The 20884-nt window shown below is 44.7% G+C and overlaps 1 protein-coding gene across 5 annotated transcripts in view; it reads right to left on the reverse strand.

Moving 5' to 3' along the window:
* cgnb (cingulin b) overlaps positions 1 to 20884 on the reverse strand; it is a 126884-nt gene that overhangs the window by 91191 nt on the left and 14809 nt on the right. The window contains exon 1 of one of the 5 annotated variants that reach the window (XM_060820783.1): positions 9557 to 9721. The exons of 3 other annotated variants lie outside the window; for them this stretch is intronic. The gene's annotated coding sequence lies outside the window, so the exon portion shown is untranslated. Of the gene's footprint in view, positions 1 to 9556; positions 9723 to 20884 lie in introns of those variants that run through there. One more of the 5 variants, XM_060820787.1, reaches the window with a different exon arrangement.

Below are 20884 nucleotides of genomic sequence, written 5' to 3' on the forward strand. Positions count from 1 at the left end.
GCAACATCTGGCAGGAGGGTGGGAAAACCATAGCGACCTTTCAATGGCCTGAAGTTTCAAAGTACAAGACAAAAGGTTCTGAAGTTGGATTTGGCACAACAAGAATATTGAGAAGGAAAGTTGCACGTAGCAAGGGCAAGTGACTGGGAGAGCACCGATGAATATCAAGGCCAGGTGAATGACGAGTACAGGTAGTGATTAACAGAAGGGCCGGGTGTTAAGAAACCCAAGTGGCATGAAAATAGAATCAACGTGCGAGTCATCAATTTGAGAGGCGTTGATTAAAAGATTGCAGAGGAACAGAGATTGCCATGAGCAAGCCTTCTTTTGAAACTTACGATGTTCATCCGTAACCAAGCGTATGATGTAGATGACTCATCCATCGTCTGTATTCGACGCAATACTCGATAGAGAGGTGGTGGCACAGTCGAAATGTCACTGAACTAGCAATCCAGAGGCAATACTCTGGGTGGGAGTTAAAGTTCCACTAGGGCAGCAGGTGCAAGTTCCACTGAACTACAAAGTGGGTCTCAGTGATGGTGACCATGACAACCATTACCAACTGCCATAAAAACCCAACTAGATCACTGATGCTCTTTGGGAAACTCCTCATTTCAGATCCACAGCCACATGCTCAATCTTTAACTGTCCTCTGAAATGTTCTAGCATGCCTCTCGGTACAAGTAGAGCTTTTGATTATCTTTTCTTCTGTGTAAATATTGTGCATTCTTTTGTGCAAAGTACATCGACAGCTTCACATGAATATGTTCAGTCCACCACAGCCTACTCACAGTTTAATCAAAGCAGGTACCAATCTGAAATTCAAGCTGCCCAGTGTTACCGTCGGTTAAGATCATAAGTGACAGGAAAAGTGGCTTCAAAATCAAACAGGAGTAGAGCAGGCCGCAGTCGTAGGGTGCAGCAAGAATTTGGAAGGACTCTTACAACGGGCAGGCTTTGAAATGGCTCCCACACCATCCACGTCCCAGTTTTAAACTTTCTATCATGCTAGGAAGGCATTCGCCCCACTTCCTCCCCCAAACCAACTAATAAAGGGTACCCTAATCACTATGTGCAAGGTAGCTGCTCTTGCAGCTCTACAATGCTCTGATCTCTGCAATCCTCAAACCCTGGTCTCTTCGCCCATCATCAGTAGCCATTCCTTAAGCCATCTTGGTCCGGAGCTCCGGAATTGTCCCACAAAACCTCCTCTCCCTCCACCATCTCTTTAAAGCCTAAGCATCCAGTCATCTATCCTGGGGCCTCCCCAGTTTAGGGAGATATCAACTGTTATCTATGATTCATACCCAAAGTTTAGAAACTTTATACATATTAATTTCATACACACTGCCTGTAATTAGAACATAGAACATAGAAAAATACAGCGCAGTACAGGCCCTTCGGCCCTCGATGTTGCGCCGATCCAAGTCCACCTAACCTACACTAGCCCACTTTCCTCCATATGCCTGTTTAAATGCCCATAAAGAGGGAGAGTCCACCACTGTTACTGGAAGGGTATTCCATGAACTCACGACTCACTGAGCAAAGTATCTACCCCTAACATCAGTCCTCTACCTACCACCCCTTAATTTAAAGCTATGCCCCTTCGTAATAGCTGACTCCATACGTGGAAAAAGGTTCTCATGGTCAACCCTATCTAAACCCCTAATCATCTTGTAACCCCTAAACCCCTAATTATTAACAGGCAAGTAAGGAGTGTGCTGGAGGATACCCTACTTGCCTGGGTAGGTGCAGCTCCAACACCACCATCCAGCCTCGCTTGACTGGCATCACGCCCACTATGTTTTGATATTCATTCATGCCAATACAGTGACATCAGCAAGCATTATCTGTACGCGACGCAATGCAGCAGTTCACCAAGGTTCCTCGAACAGCATTGTCCAAACCGGTAGTGTCTGCCCCCTAGAAGGGCAAAGACAGCCACACCACTGGCGATTTAGCCCCTTAACCACATACCATCCTGACTTGGAGACATATTGGGCATTTCTGAAGTGTCACTGAACTTCCCTCCCTAACACCATTGAGGGTGTCCTTACACCACATTGACTCCAAGGCTCAGGAAGGCTGCTCACCACCTCCTTGGAATTAGAAGTGACCAACAAATGCAGGCCTAGACAGTGATGCTTTCATCCTATGAATGTTGTTTTTTGAAGTGAACAGCTCCTCTACAAAGGAAAAGACTTGTTATGCCTTTTGTAAGACAAACAAGGCTACTGTCACCAAAAGCAGAAGAACAGCTCATACGAAGAAAAAGATTGCTGAAGGAGTTTTGCTCTTCACAGAATATTGCACTTGACGTGCCACGCTAAAATAAGTTAAAAATATCTTTTTCAAAGCTATGAAAATCAAAACCATTCTAACGCACACCTCATCCTCTTAACTCCCTCGAGCTGCACAGGGGGAAATTCACACAATTATAAATATCTGATGCAAATCTCCAAATGTTGACATTTTTTTTGTTGAAAGTTAACATTCATATCACATAGGAACAGCAATAGGCCATTCAGCCCCTCAAGTATGTTCCACCATTCAGTGACATCATGGCTGATTGTGGTCTAACCCCATATACCTGCCTTTGGCTCGAATCCCTGACTACCTTTGTTTAACAAGAATATATCTATAGCAGATTTCAAACTAATAACTGATCCAGCATTCACTGCCAGTGGAAGACAGTTCCAAACCCACTGCACGTAGAAATGCTTCCTAACATCTCTCCTGAGTGCTCTGGTCTTAAACTTTTTAAAAGATTATACCCCCTAGTTCTGGAATCCCTTACCAGTGGAAATTGTTCATCTTTATCTACTCAGTCTTTTCCTGTTAATATCTTGAAGACTTCAATCAGATCACCTTCTAAATTCCAGAGAAAATAGGCCTAATGTATAATCTCTCCTCATAATTTACCTCCTGAATGTTCAAAGTTTGGGAGAAGATTTGTAGCTCGGGTGCTCGTTGTTGTGGTTCTGTTCGCCGAGCTGGGAATTTGTGTTGCAGACGTTTCGTCCCCTGTCTAGGTGACATCCTCAGTGCTTGGGAGCCTCCTGTGAAGCGCTTCGGTGATCTTTCCTCCGGCATTTGTAGTAGTTTGTCTCTGCCGCTTCCGGTTGTCAGTTTCAGCTGTCCGTTGCAGTGGTCGGTATACTGGGTCCAGGTCGATGTGCTTATTGATTGAATCTGTGGATGAGTGCCATGTCTCTAGGAATTCCCTGGCTGTTCTCGGTTTGGCTTGTCCTATAATAGCGGTGCTGCCCCAGTCTAATTCATGTTGCTTGTCATCTGCATGTGTGGCTACTAAGAATAGCTGGTCGTGTCATTTCGTGGCTAGCTGGTGTTCGTGGATGCTGGTCGTTAGCTGTCTTCCTGTTTGTCCTATGTAGTGTTTTGTACAGTCCTTGCATGGGATTTTGTACACTACATTGATTTTGCTCATGCTGGGTATCGGGTCCTTCGTCCTGGTGAGTTGTTGTCTGAGAGTGGCTGTTGGTTTGTGTGCTGTTATGAGCCCTAGTGGTCGCAGTAGTCTGGCTGTCAGTTCAGAAATGTTTTTGATGTATGGTAGCGTGGCTAGTCCTTTGGGTTGCGGCCTGTCCTCGTTCCGTTGTCTTTCCCTTAGGCATCTGTTAATGAAATTGCGGGGGTATCCGTTTTTGGCGAATACATTGTATAGGTGTTCTTCTTCCTCTTTTTGCAGTTCTGGTGTACTGCAGTGTGTTGTGGCCCTTTTGAACAGTGTCTTGATGCAACTTCTTTTGTGTGTGTTGGGGTGGTTGCTTTTGTAGTTCACTACTATTATAGGGCAAGCTGAACAGAGAACAGCCAGGGAATTCCTAGAGGCATGGCACTCATCCACAGATTCAATCAATAAGCACATCGACCTGGACCCAATATACCGACCACTGCAGCGGACAGCTGGAAATGACAACCGGAAGCGGCAGATTCAAACCACTACAAATGGCAGAGGAAAGATCACAGAAGCGCTTCACAGGAGGCTCCCAAGCACTGAGGATGTCACCTAGACAGGGGATGAAACGTCTGCAACACAAATTCCCAGCTCGGCGAACAGAACCACGATAACTCCTGAATTCCTGGTATCATTCCTACATTGTACTCCCCCCAAGACTAATATATCCTTCCTAAGGTGTGGTGGCCAGATCTGCTCACAGCACTCCAAGTGTAAAGTACAATAACAATCACAATCCTCTATATCAAGCTTGAAGTAGAGGAGTCAAGTTGGAACAAGTTGGAAACAGAAAAAGTGCAACAATTTCCATTGACTGCTTTCTCTTCCTCATGCTCCCACCATCTTAGTCTTTCAACTCGTAAGAACAGGACCATTCGGTCTCTCTCACCTTTCAGTAGGATTGAATATTGCTCCACCTCTGATAATTTCCCCATCAGCTCCCTCACCCTTTGATTCACACAGTGCCCAAATATTTACCAATTTGTCTACCCTGAGACTGTCGTGAATTCTAGATTCTTCAGACTAGGAAGAAACAGCCTCTCAGCATCTATCGTGTCAAACCCTCTAAGAATCAAATTGCAATCACTTCTTAGTTTTCTGAACTCTAGAAGCACTGGTCGATTCTGCTCTCTGACTGGGGTCATGTTCCATGGAAGTCAGACAGCCTTTTAGTATTCCAGCCAAATGCCTGCCTTATGGTGCCATTCCCCCATCACAGAGGACAAGTTTCACTCATCAGCAACAGACAGAGAATGGCAATCTACAACAGCCATTGCTGATTAATCCTTTTCTTGGCCTGGAGGTGGCACACAAAAATGCCAGAGTATTTTTTTTTGTCTTACACACATCAGAACAGAATTGCCAGACTAAATGGTATCCGATGGCAACGCCTTACGAGAGTCAACTTGCCAATCAATCAATCAATCAGCATCTCCTTCTCATGCACTATAAATTGCTTCTCTTGAGAGGTGGCATTCTTGCAATCCTGTCCTGGAGTGTATAAGGGCTTTATTAAGCTTTAATGTGCTGTCAAAATAGGAGGAGCAGGCTATTCAGCCCATTGAGCATGCTCTGCATTCAGTGGGATCATTTAGTAGAACTCAGTACTCTGCTCCCCTCCCCCCAAGCTTTGATCCCTTTAGCCCCAACTATACACAACTCCTTCTTGAAAACATTCAATGCTTTGGCCTCAACCAATTTAAGTTTCTACGGGGCCACCTCCTCCTTTTCCTAAATTCCAGAGAATATTGTCCTAATCACCTCTTATTCACATTCATTCATTCCCTCCACTACCAAAGCATGGTGACAAGTAGTGTACACCCATCCACAAGATGCACTGCAGCCATTCACCCAGGCTCCTTCAAAAGCACCTCCCAAACCTGCAATCTCCACGCCCTACAAGGAAGGATGCAAAACTAAGGAACATTACCACCTGCAAGTTCAAGAGACACGTCCTAACTTGGGACAACATCAGCACTCCTTCACTTTCACTGGTCAAAATCCCGAGTCTCCTCACCAGCACTGTGGGTGCCCCTGCACATGGTCTGCAGCAGTTTTTATTTAATAGTCATGCATGGGATGAGGGTGTCGCAGTCTAGGACAGCGTTTGTTATAAGGAGAGGCTGGAACCTTTCTACACTGGAGCATAGTAGGTTAAGTGCTGACCTTATAGAGGTTTATAAAATCATGAGAGCTATAGATAAGGTGAATGACAGGTGTCTTTTCCCTAGAGTGGGGGATTTCAAGACTAGAGGTGAAAGGAAAAAGATCTAAAAAGGACATGAGGGGCAATTTTATTTTAGACCAAAGTGGTCTGTGTATGGAATGAACTTCCTGAGTAAGTGGTGGATGTGAGTACAGTTACAAATGTTTAAAAGACATTTGGATAAGAACATAGAACAGTACAGCACAGAACAGGCCCTTCAGCCCATCATGTTGTGCTGACCATTGATCCTCATGTATACACCCTCAAATGTCTGTGACCAAATGCATGTCCAGCAGTCTCTTAAGTGTCCCCAATGACCTTGCTTCCACAACTGCTGCTGGCAACGCATTCCACGCTCTCACAACTCTGTGTAAAGAACCCGTCTCTGACATCCCCTCTATACTTTCCTCCAACCAGCTTAAAACTATGACCCCTCGTGTTAGCCATTTCTGCCCTGGGAAATAGTCTCTGGCTATCGACTCTATCTATCTAGAAGAAGTAATGTTTTGAAGCACAGGCAGGTAGGACAAGTTTAGTGTAGAACTATGATCGACATGTACTGGTTGGTCCGAAGGGTCTCTTTCCATGCTTTATGTCTCTATGACTGTACACAGTCATTTACATTCCACCATCTGCCGGAGGAAGTTTTGAATCCAGGTCCCCAGAACAATACCTAGGACTCTGAAATTTTTCAATACAGCGATAATACCACTAGGCCACTGCCTATTCAATTCAAGAAGGCAGCTCACCACTACTGTCTCAAGGGAGACATGGGGACAGGCAAGTGCCTGCACATTATGGTGAGCAACACCAGCCTTATCAGCATTCACATTGTTGTGAAATATTAATCAAAATGTTGAAAAATATTTATGGCACTTCACAGAAACGTAAAAAGTCAAAATATACATTGAGCCAAGGCAGGAACCATTAGGATGGAGTAACATCTTGGTCAGAGAGTTGTGTTTTAAAAGAAGATCACTCTCCACCACTGACAGAGTCAGGGCAATGTGTACCATCTACCAGATTCACTGGAACGACTACCAAGTCTCCTTCAACAGTACCTTCCAACTCATCACTTAGAGGGACAAGGGAAGCAGATACACAGGAACATCGTCCTCTCCGGGTGGCTAGTGACGAAAGGCTAGTGGTTTAAGGAAAAAATCATGAATAAATGTAGAGACGGCTAGTGGGGAATACTCCAAATGGCTGGAGACAGAGGACCATAGAAGCTCTGAGGAGGGAGAAGTTACAATGATAGGGACTAGGTGGGAGACAGACAGACAGACAGATAAGATATAAAATCGAGGATCTGAATTTTCAAAACAAGGCTTTGCTCGACTAGGAATCAACACGGATCAAGTGGGCATAAGGAAGACAGAGGCACAGCAATTGCCATATCAGGATACAGAGCAGCAGAGTTTTGGATCAGTGGGACTAAAACATTCGTTAGCAGAAGTGAAAACCCTGGGACAAACATTCACTTGGCCACTAACTTTGAAAACTACACATCTTCACTTGCTCTTCACAGTAAGCCCTTAAAAAGGATAAAACTCAACATAATAATATTTCCTTAGTTGGGTGGAGATGATTAATTTTAATATTGCCCAAAGTGAAGAATGACAAAAAATGCAAAGGTTTTTGCACCAACGAACACTCTTTGAACCAATGCTGGGAAGTACATAGATCTGGGAAAGGGACAGAATGACAGAAGGCTCAATCTCAAGTCCTTATTTAATGAGTGCTGCCAGTCTATATCTAGTCATGAATTATTGGCATGTAAATCACATCCGGAGGTTCGATGTTCTGATGTGAAATAGGTGTAAACGTGAGTGCAGAGGGGTGGGAAAATCTCTGCCGGGGAGGTGGTGGGAGGGTTTTAAAAAAAAGAGAAAACCCAAGGAAACCACAGGACAGAGGTCACGTTCTGAAGTTGTTGAACTCAATATTCAAGTCTAAAGGCTGTAAAGTGCCCGAGCAGATGTTAACCAGTCACATGGACTCGAAACTCTGAATTCCCTCACCAAACCTTTCCCTTTCAAATGCTTCTGGAAAACTCCCTCTTTGACCAAGCTTTTGATTACCAGTCGTGATATTTCCTTACAAATCTTGGCATCAAGTTCTGACTTATAATGTCCCTGCGAAACTATGTGGGACACTTATCACATTGAAGTCGCTAGGTAAAGTACAAGCTGTTGTTGTTTATAAGATAGGAGCTCATGTTGCAGTGGGTAGTGTGCCTGACCGAGATGTTCTAGTTTTAGGTTCCACTCCAGGATGTGGGTAATGCAGCCAAACAGATTGGTTATCTGCCAGTCAATCCTTCAGGTATACACCTCATCAGGCAGTAACAGTATGAGAAAGTATCCTGATCAACCAGGCCTGATACAGTGTGGCACCCTTTAAGCACCTGGCAGTCCCCTTCCATGAAAAAGGAGTCACGCAAACGGACATAAGCTTTGTTTGCTTCGATGCCACAGGCACGGAAGAGGTTACTTACTAGCAAAGAACCTGGAAAGGAGGATGCTGGATTAAAACATAACTGCAAGGAAATATTTATAACAATATGCCACATATCAGTTTTGCAATTGAGAGAGAGAACTGTGCCTTGCTGAATTTCTAAGACCACATCAAGTACCAAGGGGACATTGACAAATGTTAAGAAGAGTGTGTAAAGTATTGATAATCTCCCACTGACATATAGGCAGTTAATCATTGCTGGATTGCTCTCTGTGTCATCAAAGTATTGTACAAACTGACTACACCAATGGGGGACATGATTGATATGTGTAAGGGGTGGGGAGATGTCACAGATAGGATCAGTAAAAAGGAACTTCTCCCCTTGGAGAGGGATCAGCAATCAGGGAGCACAGATTTATGACACGATTTTTGATAAGGATATGAGAAAACATTTCTCTCCCCAAGCGCAGACACCATGGGCCCAAAGGCCGTTTTCTGTGCTTCGTGGACCTACAACTCTAACACTGCAGGCAGTTCTTTTGCTGAAACACTCTGAAACATGCCCTTATCAATTCCAACAGACATCATCTCAAATCAATTTCACAAGAATGCTGCCTACTATCTGGCAAGACATCAAGAGATTTACACAGCTTGGAGTTGGTAGTCCTTGGCAAGTATCGCTGTGTGTATATCTCAAGTCAACTTTGCAACCAAGCAGAACCCTTCCTCATGAATCAGATGCTTCAAGATAGATAAGCGGAGTCCAAAATGAACCTTGGTTAATCTGTCATAATTGCGTTGAAGCAATTAAGATGGAACTTGCCTTTATACAGTATATTTCACAATGTCAGGACATTCCAAAGTGCACAACAGTCAATTAAATACTTCTGAAATTTTAACATGGGAGACAGACAGGGAGGTCAGATGAGCATTGGGAAAGTTTGTCTGATGGCCAGACAGGTAAAAGTTGACAACATAAAATAAATCACCCAAGTCTGCCCTCACAGCAGGACAGTAGTAACAGTCTCCGTGTCACTAGTTTGCGAGGGATGTGAAGGGCAATTATAAACTGCCCGGGGTCTTTAGAGCCGAATACAATACCAGCCTGTCCATTTTAAAAACGTCGATGCAGAAACTGGATGAAAACAGACTGGGCCTTTGTTCTTCTCTTCCCTCACCTCTAAAGCCAACAGCTCGCAGAGGTCAAAAAGCAAACCTTGCAAACCGAACAGGACTTGGACAAGGACTGAAGACTCTCAAGTGGCCCAGCAACGAAACAGGAGTCAGGCAGCATGCAAAAACATCACATCAAAACATGTTGCAGAACCAGTGTCCTCACTGCACACTACAAACTCAAAACCCTCGCTAAAACACTGTACAGTAAAAATAAACTTCACACTCGACAGGAAACATACCTTCACTTTTCTGATGCAAGAATCATTTCCACGTAGGAGAACCTCCCTTACCTCTCCCCGACTTCGGAACACAGAACAAAAGTGCCTTGGATTCAGACTTTAGTCGACACGTGATTCCTGACCTAGTCATGAGGAATGCAAAGCAACTCACTATCTAACCTTTTCTCAAACCAGTGCTGATAACAGAGCCTACAGTGTGTGTCTTTGGAATATCCCGTCAGAGTCAGCCAGGCGACATCAGAAACCACAGCTGCATGCATACACATACATACCCGCCTAAAATGGGCATACTTCCACAAGAGAATTAACACAAGTCGCAGTCGGTGTAATTACAGACTACAGCAACAAATTAAATGGTTTGCTTATCGCATGGCTGCCATACCAGTTAAAAATATTCTGTTTTGCAAAGCAAGTTTACACTTAACTGGAGGTCAAAACTGATACCTAGATAAATCTGAATCATTAAATATTGAAATACCTATTACAAAGTTGTCACCTGTTACTTTCCTTGCATTCCTCAGACAAATTTTGCAATAACTTAATTCCTTTCCTTATGCCCACCCCATCCCAAGCTTGCATCCCCAAAGTTGCCAGCTCTGCTTGGCATCATGGGCAAGTCTAGCCCTTCTGGACAGCCAGACAGATGACAGTTCTAAAAGCCAATCAAACTCCTGATGCAGCGTACCATGTGAAGGCAGTGTGGAGCTCTGGACAAGGGGAGGTTCGGACTTAGTTTTCCTCTCAGGGCATGGCGATGGGTGAGGAAGCACACCATCCGCTTTCAGTTGGTCCTTGGAGAATCGCAGCCAGTCATGCATAAAATCTGACCAAAAATGAGTTTAGTTTGTGGTTTGTGCAAGCAGAGAGGTGGGGAGACAGCAAGAGCGAGCAACAAAAATGAGAAAAAGACATGCGAATTTGTCAAGGTACAATATTGAGAAATTTCTTCGCCATCACAATTCATTGTTATTTGTCCTTTAACATCCCTTTAACCCAGCCCTGCCCTTGGGTTCTGTCCTCAGATCCCATAAACGTCCTGCTGGCAATTAAATAGTACAAGCCCCACTAGATAGTATAATTGCAAGTGAGACATCGGCAAAGTTGAAATTCGCTGCCTGGTAATTCAGCATAGCAGCACACTTTCACAATGTAAGAGGTTTGAAACCAAGGTTCCTCCTGTCACTGAGATAGCACCACAGGTATTTCAAGTATTACCTGAAAGGGCGGCAGGAACAGATTCAACAGCAACGTTCACAAGGGAGTTGCATAAATATTTTGGAAAGGGAAAAATTTGAAGAGGTACGGAGGGAGGAACTCACCGAATAGTTGCACCCTCATAGTTAATCCCTCAGGATCAACAATAACTTGCTTTCAGTTCTGACAAGCCCATCTGTGGAATCTGCCATGTGTGGAACAAGTAGGGTTGGGTAGGTGGGCTGCTGTTTGGAGGATACCCATATCATAGAGAGCCAGCATAACCAACAGAGACTCCCACTGCTGTCACGATTCCTTAGAAGTGGGCTATTCGTCAGCCACAGGTATGCCAGCTAGTCACTGGAACCTGCTGTGGATTTCAGTCTGCTCAGAGCCTAAACAAGCCATAGTCCCCACACTGAAGGAGAAAGCAGATTTTCACAGTTGGGTGAAGCTAATGTACCAAGGAAATGGTGGTTAGCTCTCTGATCCGATGGCTGTAAACTTGCACTGCCTCTTTACTATAAGACTTTGTTGAGTTTTCTTTCCCCCTAGAGAGGTAACTTAGTTCATGCTGTCAGCAGCCAACCACTTGCTTACTATTCCTGGGTTCCTCTGGAGAGGAAGCCAAACTGAATCCCCACACATCAGAATCACGTTGTGCACATCGCTACAATTGACTATTGCATTGGCATTATATAGGCAACAGTCGATTTGCCATCTTGATGAGATTGAATGGTGATCGAGGAACAGGGAGGGAGGGACGCCACCATTTTATAAAAAAAGCTATGCTTCAATCTGATTTCAGAATGCAGTTGCGATGTAAACTAAGTTCAATTGTTCCTCAGTCAGGCAATTATAACTAACATCATCTTCAGTACATTTTAGAATTTGCTGCTGGCTTTTTAAAAAGATAACATACATGTTCAAAGAGATGCACTATTTATCGAGTTTCCCAATCATGCTTTAGAATGTCTTAAAGTTGCATTTCAACTTCACTTCAGGAAGTGAAGAGTTACAGCACACTGGGTCTATACTAACTCTCTCTAATTAATTTTACTTTCTCAGAATCCAATTGGATTAGACTTTTGTTTCAGGCTAAAAGTGAAAAACGTTTCCTCTCTTTGCAAAAGCACTCAAAGCACTCTGAAGTACAGCTCAGAGTGAAATTACAATGCTTCTAACTTCCTATCTCAGAAAACAAATCTTTAACGTGAGCAAGGTGACAGCCTCCCTCACATGTATGGTTGCTTTTAGAGCTATGGTATGTAACGATCACCACAGAGACTGATAACTTCAGATGACAGCTTTGAACTTCTGCCTGTTAGCTGAAATAAATGAGCCATGTTACAACAGACCTCCACAAAAACAACGTACAAATAGTTCAAAGTGAAATTTACCTCATCCTATTGGCATTGATTTGTCTATATTTACCCAGGGTGACTCTTCCTGGGCACTAGATGGCAAAACTCAAGTGGTCTATTCGACAACTGAACCATTATAGCTGGGCCTAATCCTATCCCAAGTGTGAACACAGGAATGCATTCTCCAACAGGAAGTCCTGGGAAATAACTGAGATCATTAACCACAGGAGAATGTTCCTCCCCACCCAGGGATAACAAGACCCCGATACACATTCATTTAATAATAGACTGGGTGATGATTCCTCAACTTGGCGGCACGGTGGCACAGTGGTTAGCACTGCTGCCTCACAGCGCCTGTAGACCCGGGTTCAATTCCCGACTCAGGCGACTGACTGTGTGGAGTTTGCACGTTCTCCCCGTGTCTGCGTGGGTTTCCTCCGGGTGCTCCGGTTTCCTCCCACAGTCACAAAGATGTGCGGGTCAGGTGAATTGGCCAAGCTAAATTGCCCGTAGTGTTAGGTAAGGGGTAAATGTAGGGGTATGGGTGGGTTGCGCTTCGGCGGGTCGGTGTGGACTTGTTGGGCCGAAGGGCCTGTTTCCACACTAAGTCTAATCTAATCTAATCTAAAACTTGGATAACCAAGTGTCGCAGTGAATCGCCAGGGGTTTTCCTTTCCAATTCGGCACGTTTTCTCACCTTCCATAAGCAGACTTAACATTTACATAGGAAGGGAGCTATGGGGGGGGGGGGGGGGGGGGGGGGGGGGGGGGAGGTGGAGAAACAGCAGTGATACTGTGCTAAAATGACACTATACTGGAGTGAGAAAAGCTTCACCATCAGATATTCTCACCCTCCCTCATAGTTTATTTGGTTAATTTTAAGTTAACTAAGCTATCATTTTGTAATGATCTCCACTGATAACGTGAGAGAGAGTGAGAAAATATACATAGGACAAACAGGAAGACAGCTAACAACCACATCCACGAACACCAACTAGCCATGAAACGACACGACCAGCTACCCTTAGTAGCCACACACACAGATGATAAACAACATGCATTTGACTGAGACAACACCACTATTATAGCGCAAACCAAACAGAGAACAGCCAGGGAGTTCCTAAAGGCATGGCACTCATCCACGGATTCTATCAACACATCGACTTGGACCCAATATACCGGCCACTGCAGCGGACAGCAACTGACAACCGGAAGCGGCAGAGACAAGCCACTATAAATGCCGAAGGAAACATGACAGAAGCGCATCACAGGAGGCTCCCAAGCACTGAGGATGTCACCTAGAAAGGGGACGAAACGTTTGCAACAAAAACTCCCAGCTCGGCGAACAGAACCACAACAACGAGCACCCAAGCTACAAATCTTCTCCCAAACCTAGAGAGAGAGTTTCACATGTCTGCCTGCCAGCTGAAATAATGATTCCCATTCTACAACACTTACTACAACAAATGACTAATAATACACTATTAACTAAACATAGGTTCCTTTTCAGAGTCACTTATACTTTTAAGTACAGAAAACAACATCCTATTTGTACGCTAACCATCCTTCACGAAATGACTAACAAAATCAGAAAGTGCCAGGGAAAGCTCCATAAGTCTGGCAGTATCTGTGGAGAGACAGCAGAGTTAATGTTTAGGGCCCAGATCTGGAGAGTGGCCAGTGGTCCTGAAAAGTTAACGGCTCTCTCTCTCTCTCTCTCTCTCCCCCCACAGATGCTGCCAGACCTCCTGAGGTTTGCCCAGCACTTTCTGATTTTGGTTCTGATTTCAATTACAGTCCCTTTCGCAAAGAGTTGACAGTTGCTTCCTCATTTCAACGAGCTCCAAATCCTACTTTGCAGCGTAATAACTCAGAGTCACTGTCTGCAAGAGATTTTGATTTGCTCCTTGATTTTTGGCAAGTTTCTTAAATTCTCCAGCAACAGTAAAGCCTATGCTGATGATTCTTCCTGTCCCAGTCACATAAAACCCTTTGGTAGCTGCAGGATGCTTCTCTTTGACTAGAGACCAGACCCTCTGCCATTTGGTTATAGTCGCTCACAAAGTAAACTATGCTTTTTCTGACAGAACGCTGCTAGGTGAGCATGCATTGCCCATTCCCAATTGCCTCAATACATAGAGAAGTCTGCAAGCTCAATCAAAAAATAGTTACCTCTGACCATGATAACATAAAACACTAAGCTCTTAATCAAGGTAGAAAAGCTAATTAGTTACTGGAGATCCCAATTCTCTTTTCATCTTAAAAAAAAGTGAACAAATCGCAACACAACTACTAACAACCTATTTTGTTCCTGCATTTACCAACCATGACCTACAAACATTTTCCACGGACTCAGGGAAACTCAAGAATCCCTTGCATTGTTGCCAAGTGTAAATGAGCTGAAAATGTGTTGCTGGAAAAGCGCAGCAGGTCAGGCAGCATCCAAGGAACAGGAAATTCGACGTTTCAGGCATAAGCCCTTCATCCTGATGAATTTCCTGTTCCTTGGATGCTGCCTGACCTGCTGCGCTTTTCCAGCAACACATTTTCAGCTCTGATACTCCAGCATCTGCAGACCTCATTTTCTCCTCTGCCAAGTGTAAATACCTTGAGTTCTTCTCTCAGGAAAATAGCTCAAGATTTCTCTGGATCCAGAATAATCAGACCAGCCAGACCCCCAGTATTAAAGATACAATCTTAAAATATAATAACCATATAAAACCTCAAAATTCTAATTTAATTCTAAATTCCAGGAGACTGCTGCCATGTCAGCTTGTTATAATTACGCTGCAAAATCTGGCTCTTTTCTTAGAATTACAAATGTATTTCCATGGGCCGAGAGAGTTTGCTGTGTTGGTGAAGGAAGCGGAGCTTGATAGACAAGGTACTTGGCCCCAACACCTCAATCAACACGGCTCAAGTGTGCAGTAGGCTTCCAGACGAACTGACCCCTGTCCGTCAGAAACTTAACACAAGTCCAGTGCCATACAACCTCTCCATAATTGGAACCATCTCATGGAAATCCGCCCCGTGCCCTTTCAAATGGCAGGGAGGCATTTTCTGTGTGGCTGATGCTGATCACCCTCCACGGCTACAGACACGCCTTTGGGGGGGGGGGGGGTCTTCTGCCCTCTGGCAATGGAGGTCCGCAGTGGAAAGCTCTCTACGAAAGATGCTCCTGCTCTCTTACATCAGAGATCTGGGGGTAGACAGCGCTCCACAGGATAGTCCTGTGAAACCACAGGCTGGCTACCAGACCATGTGCACATTCTGCGGCTTGGAGAAAACAGTTTGCCATGATTGTATTGCATGCATCTGCTTGCAGCCTCTTTTTTTTTTAGGGCTGCTGCTAAGATTTTGTTTGCACTTCAGCCCGGTGCTCCTGATGTAGGGGAAGGGCAGACAAGTCTAAAGACCTTCTCGTGGTACTGTTCCCGGGTTTAGTCAAGATGGCCATTAACAGGTTCAGGCAGCGGGCTGTGAAAGGGCTTGTTGTTCCTGATTGCCTGCCCCTCTTTCATGGTTACATTTGTGCTCGGGTGTCCCTGGAGAGGAAGCAAACGGTGCTCACTGATACAGCTGAGATCTTTCATTCTGTGCCGTACATCTCTAGGACTATGACCAATGGATGCCGCAGTGACTCGAGTGCGTCATCAGCTGAGAAAATGGTAAGAGTGAGTTTCGGGTCCGTTATACAGGTCTCCATTCAACCTTTGGTATTAGTGTTTGATTTCAGTATGGTGCCCTGACAGGAGCCGATTGTTCCTCTGTTATCACTTTAGACTTCCTGAAAGAACCAAGGAAGCCTTTATTTTAAATCCCTGTTGTCCCTGTCCCTCCCAGAAGCACTGGATGGAGTCAGTATGAGGGGAGCTTTATTTTCAGTTCCAACAAAAAAAACTTTCCTCTATTTCAACCCATTGTTGCCCCTGCATCAGGGACGGAGCTGAGGCGGCTTTACTTTGAGTTCAAATGACTAAAGAAAAGTTTACTCTATATTTTAACCCCTTGTTGCCCCTATCCCAAGAGTGCTTGGTGGAGACAGTAGCGAGGGAACTTGGTTTAGGAGTTCCAAGGAATCGTCGAAATTACTTTTCTCTTTCTGACCTTTACTTTATCTAACCCGGTGCTGTCCCTAACCCTGGTGCGTCTGATGGGTGCGATGTTGAGGAGACTTGACTTTTCCGTTTACATTTTGTTTGAAAGAGTAGAAAGTGGAGTCCAGTGGAAACGCTGGGAGTTGACTAACAGTTGTGGATGCGGTGAAATCTGACAAGGAAGTGATTTTACGATGCTTGCTAGTCCCAATTTCTCTCAGCAACACCTCAGTCAGATTCAAATGGGATCCATTGCATAACATTCATAGTCATTCATTCATGACTTGCATTTACCTAGCACCTTCGGTAAAAAGCCAAAGCCTCACAGGAGGAGTTAACAAACAAAAATGTATGTTCGATTCTGAGAAGCATCTTAAAAAAATGCAGGGAAGAGGTGGAGATGTTTAGGGCACTGACAGACTAAAAGGTAGGACCCCAAACAGTGGGTGTGGTGGGGGGAGACAAAGGAAGGCAGCAGATTCAAGACCCTTCCCCCGGCAAGAGGTCAGACGTACAGCACAGATGGGGATGGCATGTCTGGAAAAGAGGGGAGGCCAGTTGAAAAAAAAACTGACATCAATAAAAATGCTTTAGAAATGGAGAAAGGCAGGACATGTGCAGCAGGAATTGGGATAGAAACTGGAGAGAGTTAGGAAAATTGGCAAGGTTTGAGTTTATAGAGGGAGCATGATCAGACGCATGTTGGAGACTCACTAAAATCTGAAACTCCAATAAATGGCTCATTTGCAGGAATTCACAGTACTGACAAACATTTCCTGAAGTCAAGCAGTACAGACTCAATCGCAGAAAGTCTAGAGTACAATTGGAACAGAACATCCCCTCCTCTGACACTCCCAAAGTCACTGATGCCACCACATTATCGGCTGCCTTCCAAAACCTCGCCCGACTGGCTGCTCATTCATTGAGTAGGTTCAAAGCAAAGATCAATCCATTCCAAGGTACTAACAACGAACGGATACAGAGGTAGCAGGGAGAGAAAACAGCTGACAGACCGAAGATTAGGTCAGTGGTTAGCACTGCTGCCTCACAGCGCTAGGGGCCCTGGGTTCAATTCCCACCTTGGGTAACTGTCTGTGTGGAGTTTGCATATTGTCCCAGTGTCTGCGTGGGTTTCCTCTGGGGGCTCCAGTTTCCACCCACAGTCCAAAGATGTGCAGGTCAGGTGAATTGGCCATGCTAAATTACCCGTAGTCTTAGGTGCAGGGGTAAATGTAAGGGAATGGGTCTGGGTGGGTTGGTGTGGACTTTTTGGGCCGGAGGGCCTGTTTCCACACTGTAGGGAATCTAATCTAATCTAATCAGCATGACTTTATAGAGTAGCAAAGCAAGTTTGCCAACCCCAGCTCCCATTCCCTAGGTTTCATGTCCCAGTCACCAGTGATCAGGAGCACAGGAAATCCCAGCTGATTTATTTGCATTTTTAGTGCACAGAATTCTTTTTTAATTCTTCCCACGTGAGGCCAGCACTTGTTGCCAGTTCCCAATTGCCTCTTTGTCTCTAACCAAGAAACTGCAGATGCTGGAATCCAAAGTAGACAGACAGGAGGCTGGAAGAACACAGCAAGCCAGGCAGCATCAGGAGGTGGAGAAGTCGATGTTTCGGGGTGTAACCCTTCTTCAGGGCTGGGGGGTTGGGTGCAGGAGGAGCTGCAGATAAAGTTGGGGGGGGTGTCACTGTGTTGTGGCAGTGAGAAAGGGTCTCACTTGAGCAGAGTTGCTTGCTAGGACCTTTTCAGAGGACAGTTAAGAATTAACCCTATTATTGTGGTCCATACATATGTCTGAATAAGTACAATAGATTTCCTTCCTTTAAGGAAATCAGTGAACCAGAGGGGTTTTTACAATCAGTGATGTTAATTGTCACAGTCATCATCACTGACACTGGCTTACCAATTCCAGATTGTAAATCCCACCCAGCCGCAGTGGTGGTATTTATACTTGTGTCACCACAGTATTAGCCTGAGCCTCTGGATTGTTAGCTCAATGCAGTGACAATTACCAATAGGCCACTATCACCTCCAGCACAGCTGAGATGGACCAGCTTGCACTATACCTTCCCAAATCTGGGAATTTTCTTCATGATGAGCAATACAACTTGGAATTCACAGGAGGAAGCTACCATCTAATTCTGGCACTTTGCAGACCAAGCAAACAATGTGGTGTAGACTGTCTGTCTCCTCCCGCATTAAGTTGTTGAAGCATAAAACTGCCACAGTCCTTACTGTCTTCCAGCATCAGTTCCCATTGGCTTACAGCCTATTCAGAGGAATAACCAACCAGCAAACTGGAAGTAGATGCGGGAAACACATATGCATCACACTGATGTCAAGTCCATTTATCAGGCCCATTACATCCAACATCCCTGTGGAAGCACAGGTAACATCAAACTTTACAAAGATGAAGGACTCCCTTCACCAGCAAACACTTCACTTCCACCCCATCCTCTCCCCCCCCCCAACCCCAACTACTTCATGCCCTCTTTAAAATAGCCCCCTGTCTGCATTTTTCCTGCCTCTATACGACAGCTTCTTATCACTACCTGAAAACATCACCAAGGACCATCTATGGGGCCGACAGAAGACTCACCTTAGGTTGAGGCGTGGTGCTGGAGGTTACTTCCCTCATTCTAACTGGAAAGATTAAACAAAATGGTCACGCACTATAAAGTTCAGAGAGGAACGTTTGCAGATAGACATACCAGCTGTCTCAGCAGCCAGGCAGTGTCAGGCTTTGGTGTTTGCTAGATTTGGAGTTGGACATTTTGTACCAATCTGGGATGCAGGGTCATGTGGAGTGTGGGAATGGATAGGTGCAGAAGCACTGAAGCAGGAGTCCGGACCAACTCAGTGCTTAGCCAAATGTCCAGCTCAGTTAATTTTAATTCAGGTAACGTGTTAAAGAAAGTGCGTAACATAATCTAAAAATGGTTTTTGAACAAGTGCGGTTTTCACACAGCTGGCTTTGGAAGAGTGCGCCATATTCACTTAAGGCAGGCAGCAATTATTATGCATTCTATGTAGAAGGAAGCACTTCTCCGTTCAGAGGCTAGTGAATCTTTGCAGTACTCCACAGCCCTTTGGGGTAGAGAATCAGTCATTGGACATGTTCAAGAATTAGAGGCGATAGATTTCTACATATGCAAAACATAGAGGGATATGGGGTTAGTGTAGGAAAATGATGTTGAAGTCAAAAACCTTGCCATGATCCAATTCAATGGCATAGTAAGCTGGAAGGGCCAAATGGCCTGCTCCTATTTCTTGCTCTATCTCATTTACACAGCCTGAATGTAATTTCGTTTGGTTGCGAAGAACTGTACTGTCGCATTATTTATGTTGCTTAATCTAAAGTATTACATGATTGGGCAATTTTTGGGGCAGAAGTGACTTTGAATCCATCACTGGACTGCATTCGCAAAAGGTATTGTTACTCTGCAAATGGTTTACACAACCACTGAGGAATTTTGATTGCACTGGAGGCAGACACACCCGAACTTATTGACTTTTCTAAACTAAACACAGTGGATGCTATACCTTTTTGAAAAAGGGAACACTAAAAAGGTATACAATTTGAAGTTGAGAATCTTGTGGTGAAGTGGTACGGCCCCTACCTCTGAGCCAGAAGACCTGGGCTCAAATCCCACCTACTCCAAAAAAGTATGCATTTCTGTGCAGGGTTAATTAGAAAATATCTCCAACCTGCTGTAAAATAATCGAGAGAGCTAACGTATTCATTAAGCTGGGAAAGAGTAAATCTTGGCTGGATTATTACTATGGAGAAACAAAATGTGAGAGCACATTACAAACAAAAAGACCTTTCAGGCAAAGATTCAGAACTTGATTTGTCACTTGGGGATTATTCTGTATGGTTTCATGAGACAGGATGACATTCGTTGCCCATCCTTAATTGATTGAGTGCCTCACTTGAATCATTGCAGAGGACAGTCAAGAGTCAGCCACAGTTACTGTGGGTCCACAGTCACATATAAGCCCAGACCTGTAAGCACAGCAGATCTCCTCAAGGGTTTTAACAATATTGTTGGTCATTGTCACCATCACCGAAACTAGCTTCTGATTCCAGACTTATTGATTATAATGCCACCAGCTGCTGTGGCCAGGCTACAATACCATAACTACAGGACAACCAGGCAGAGTATTCCACAAATAAACCAACTAACCAACCAACTGGAGTAGGCCAAACACTGGGCAGTAGGCTCCTCCCAAATCATTGCTTTGTTCTAAACCTATACTGAGGCAGTGGCAGAAACAAACACTGCCAGAGGAGGCAGCAATTTCTGGTAGAACCACAGTTCAGCCACGCAAGTCAACGACACGTCTTCCTGCATGTACTGCCCGTGCATAGAGGACCTGAGGTTTCCCAAAGGCGCAAGTGCTTGATGGCTAAAGCGCAGCAGGGCAGCTTCTACAACACTTGCATCAATGGCTGACACACATGGCTTGAAGGAATTGTTGTGGTACAAATGGTCCATTTGGTGAGAGGCAGAGTGCAGGAGATAGCCAAGTGGGAAAAATAGAACTGCACGTTTTATAGCTGAGAGCAGCAGGATTCAAAGCTGAAACCCGCATTGTCTGCCTCGCTGGCCTCTTCCCTCATTTATCCTCCCTCCCTGCAGCTGCTTCACATTAGAGTCCACA

Source organism: Hemiscyllium ocellatum, chromosome 50, assembly GCF_020745735.1.
Source record: "Hemiscyllium ocellatum isolate sHemOce1 chromosome 50, sHemOce1.pat.X.cur, whole genome shotgun sequence".
In the NCBI taxonomy this organism is placed as follows: domain Eukaryota; kingdom Metazoa; phylum Chordata; class Chondrichthyes; order Orectolobiformes; family Hemiscylliidae; genus Hemiscyllium; species Hemiscyllium ocellatum.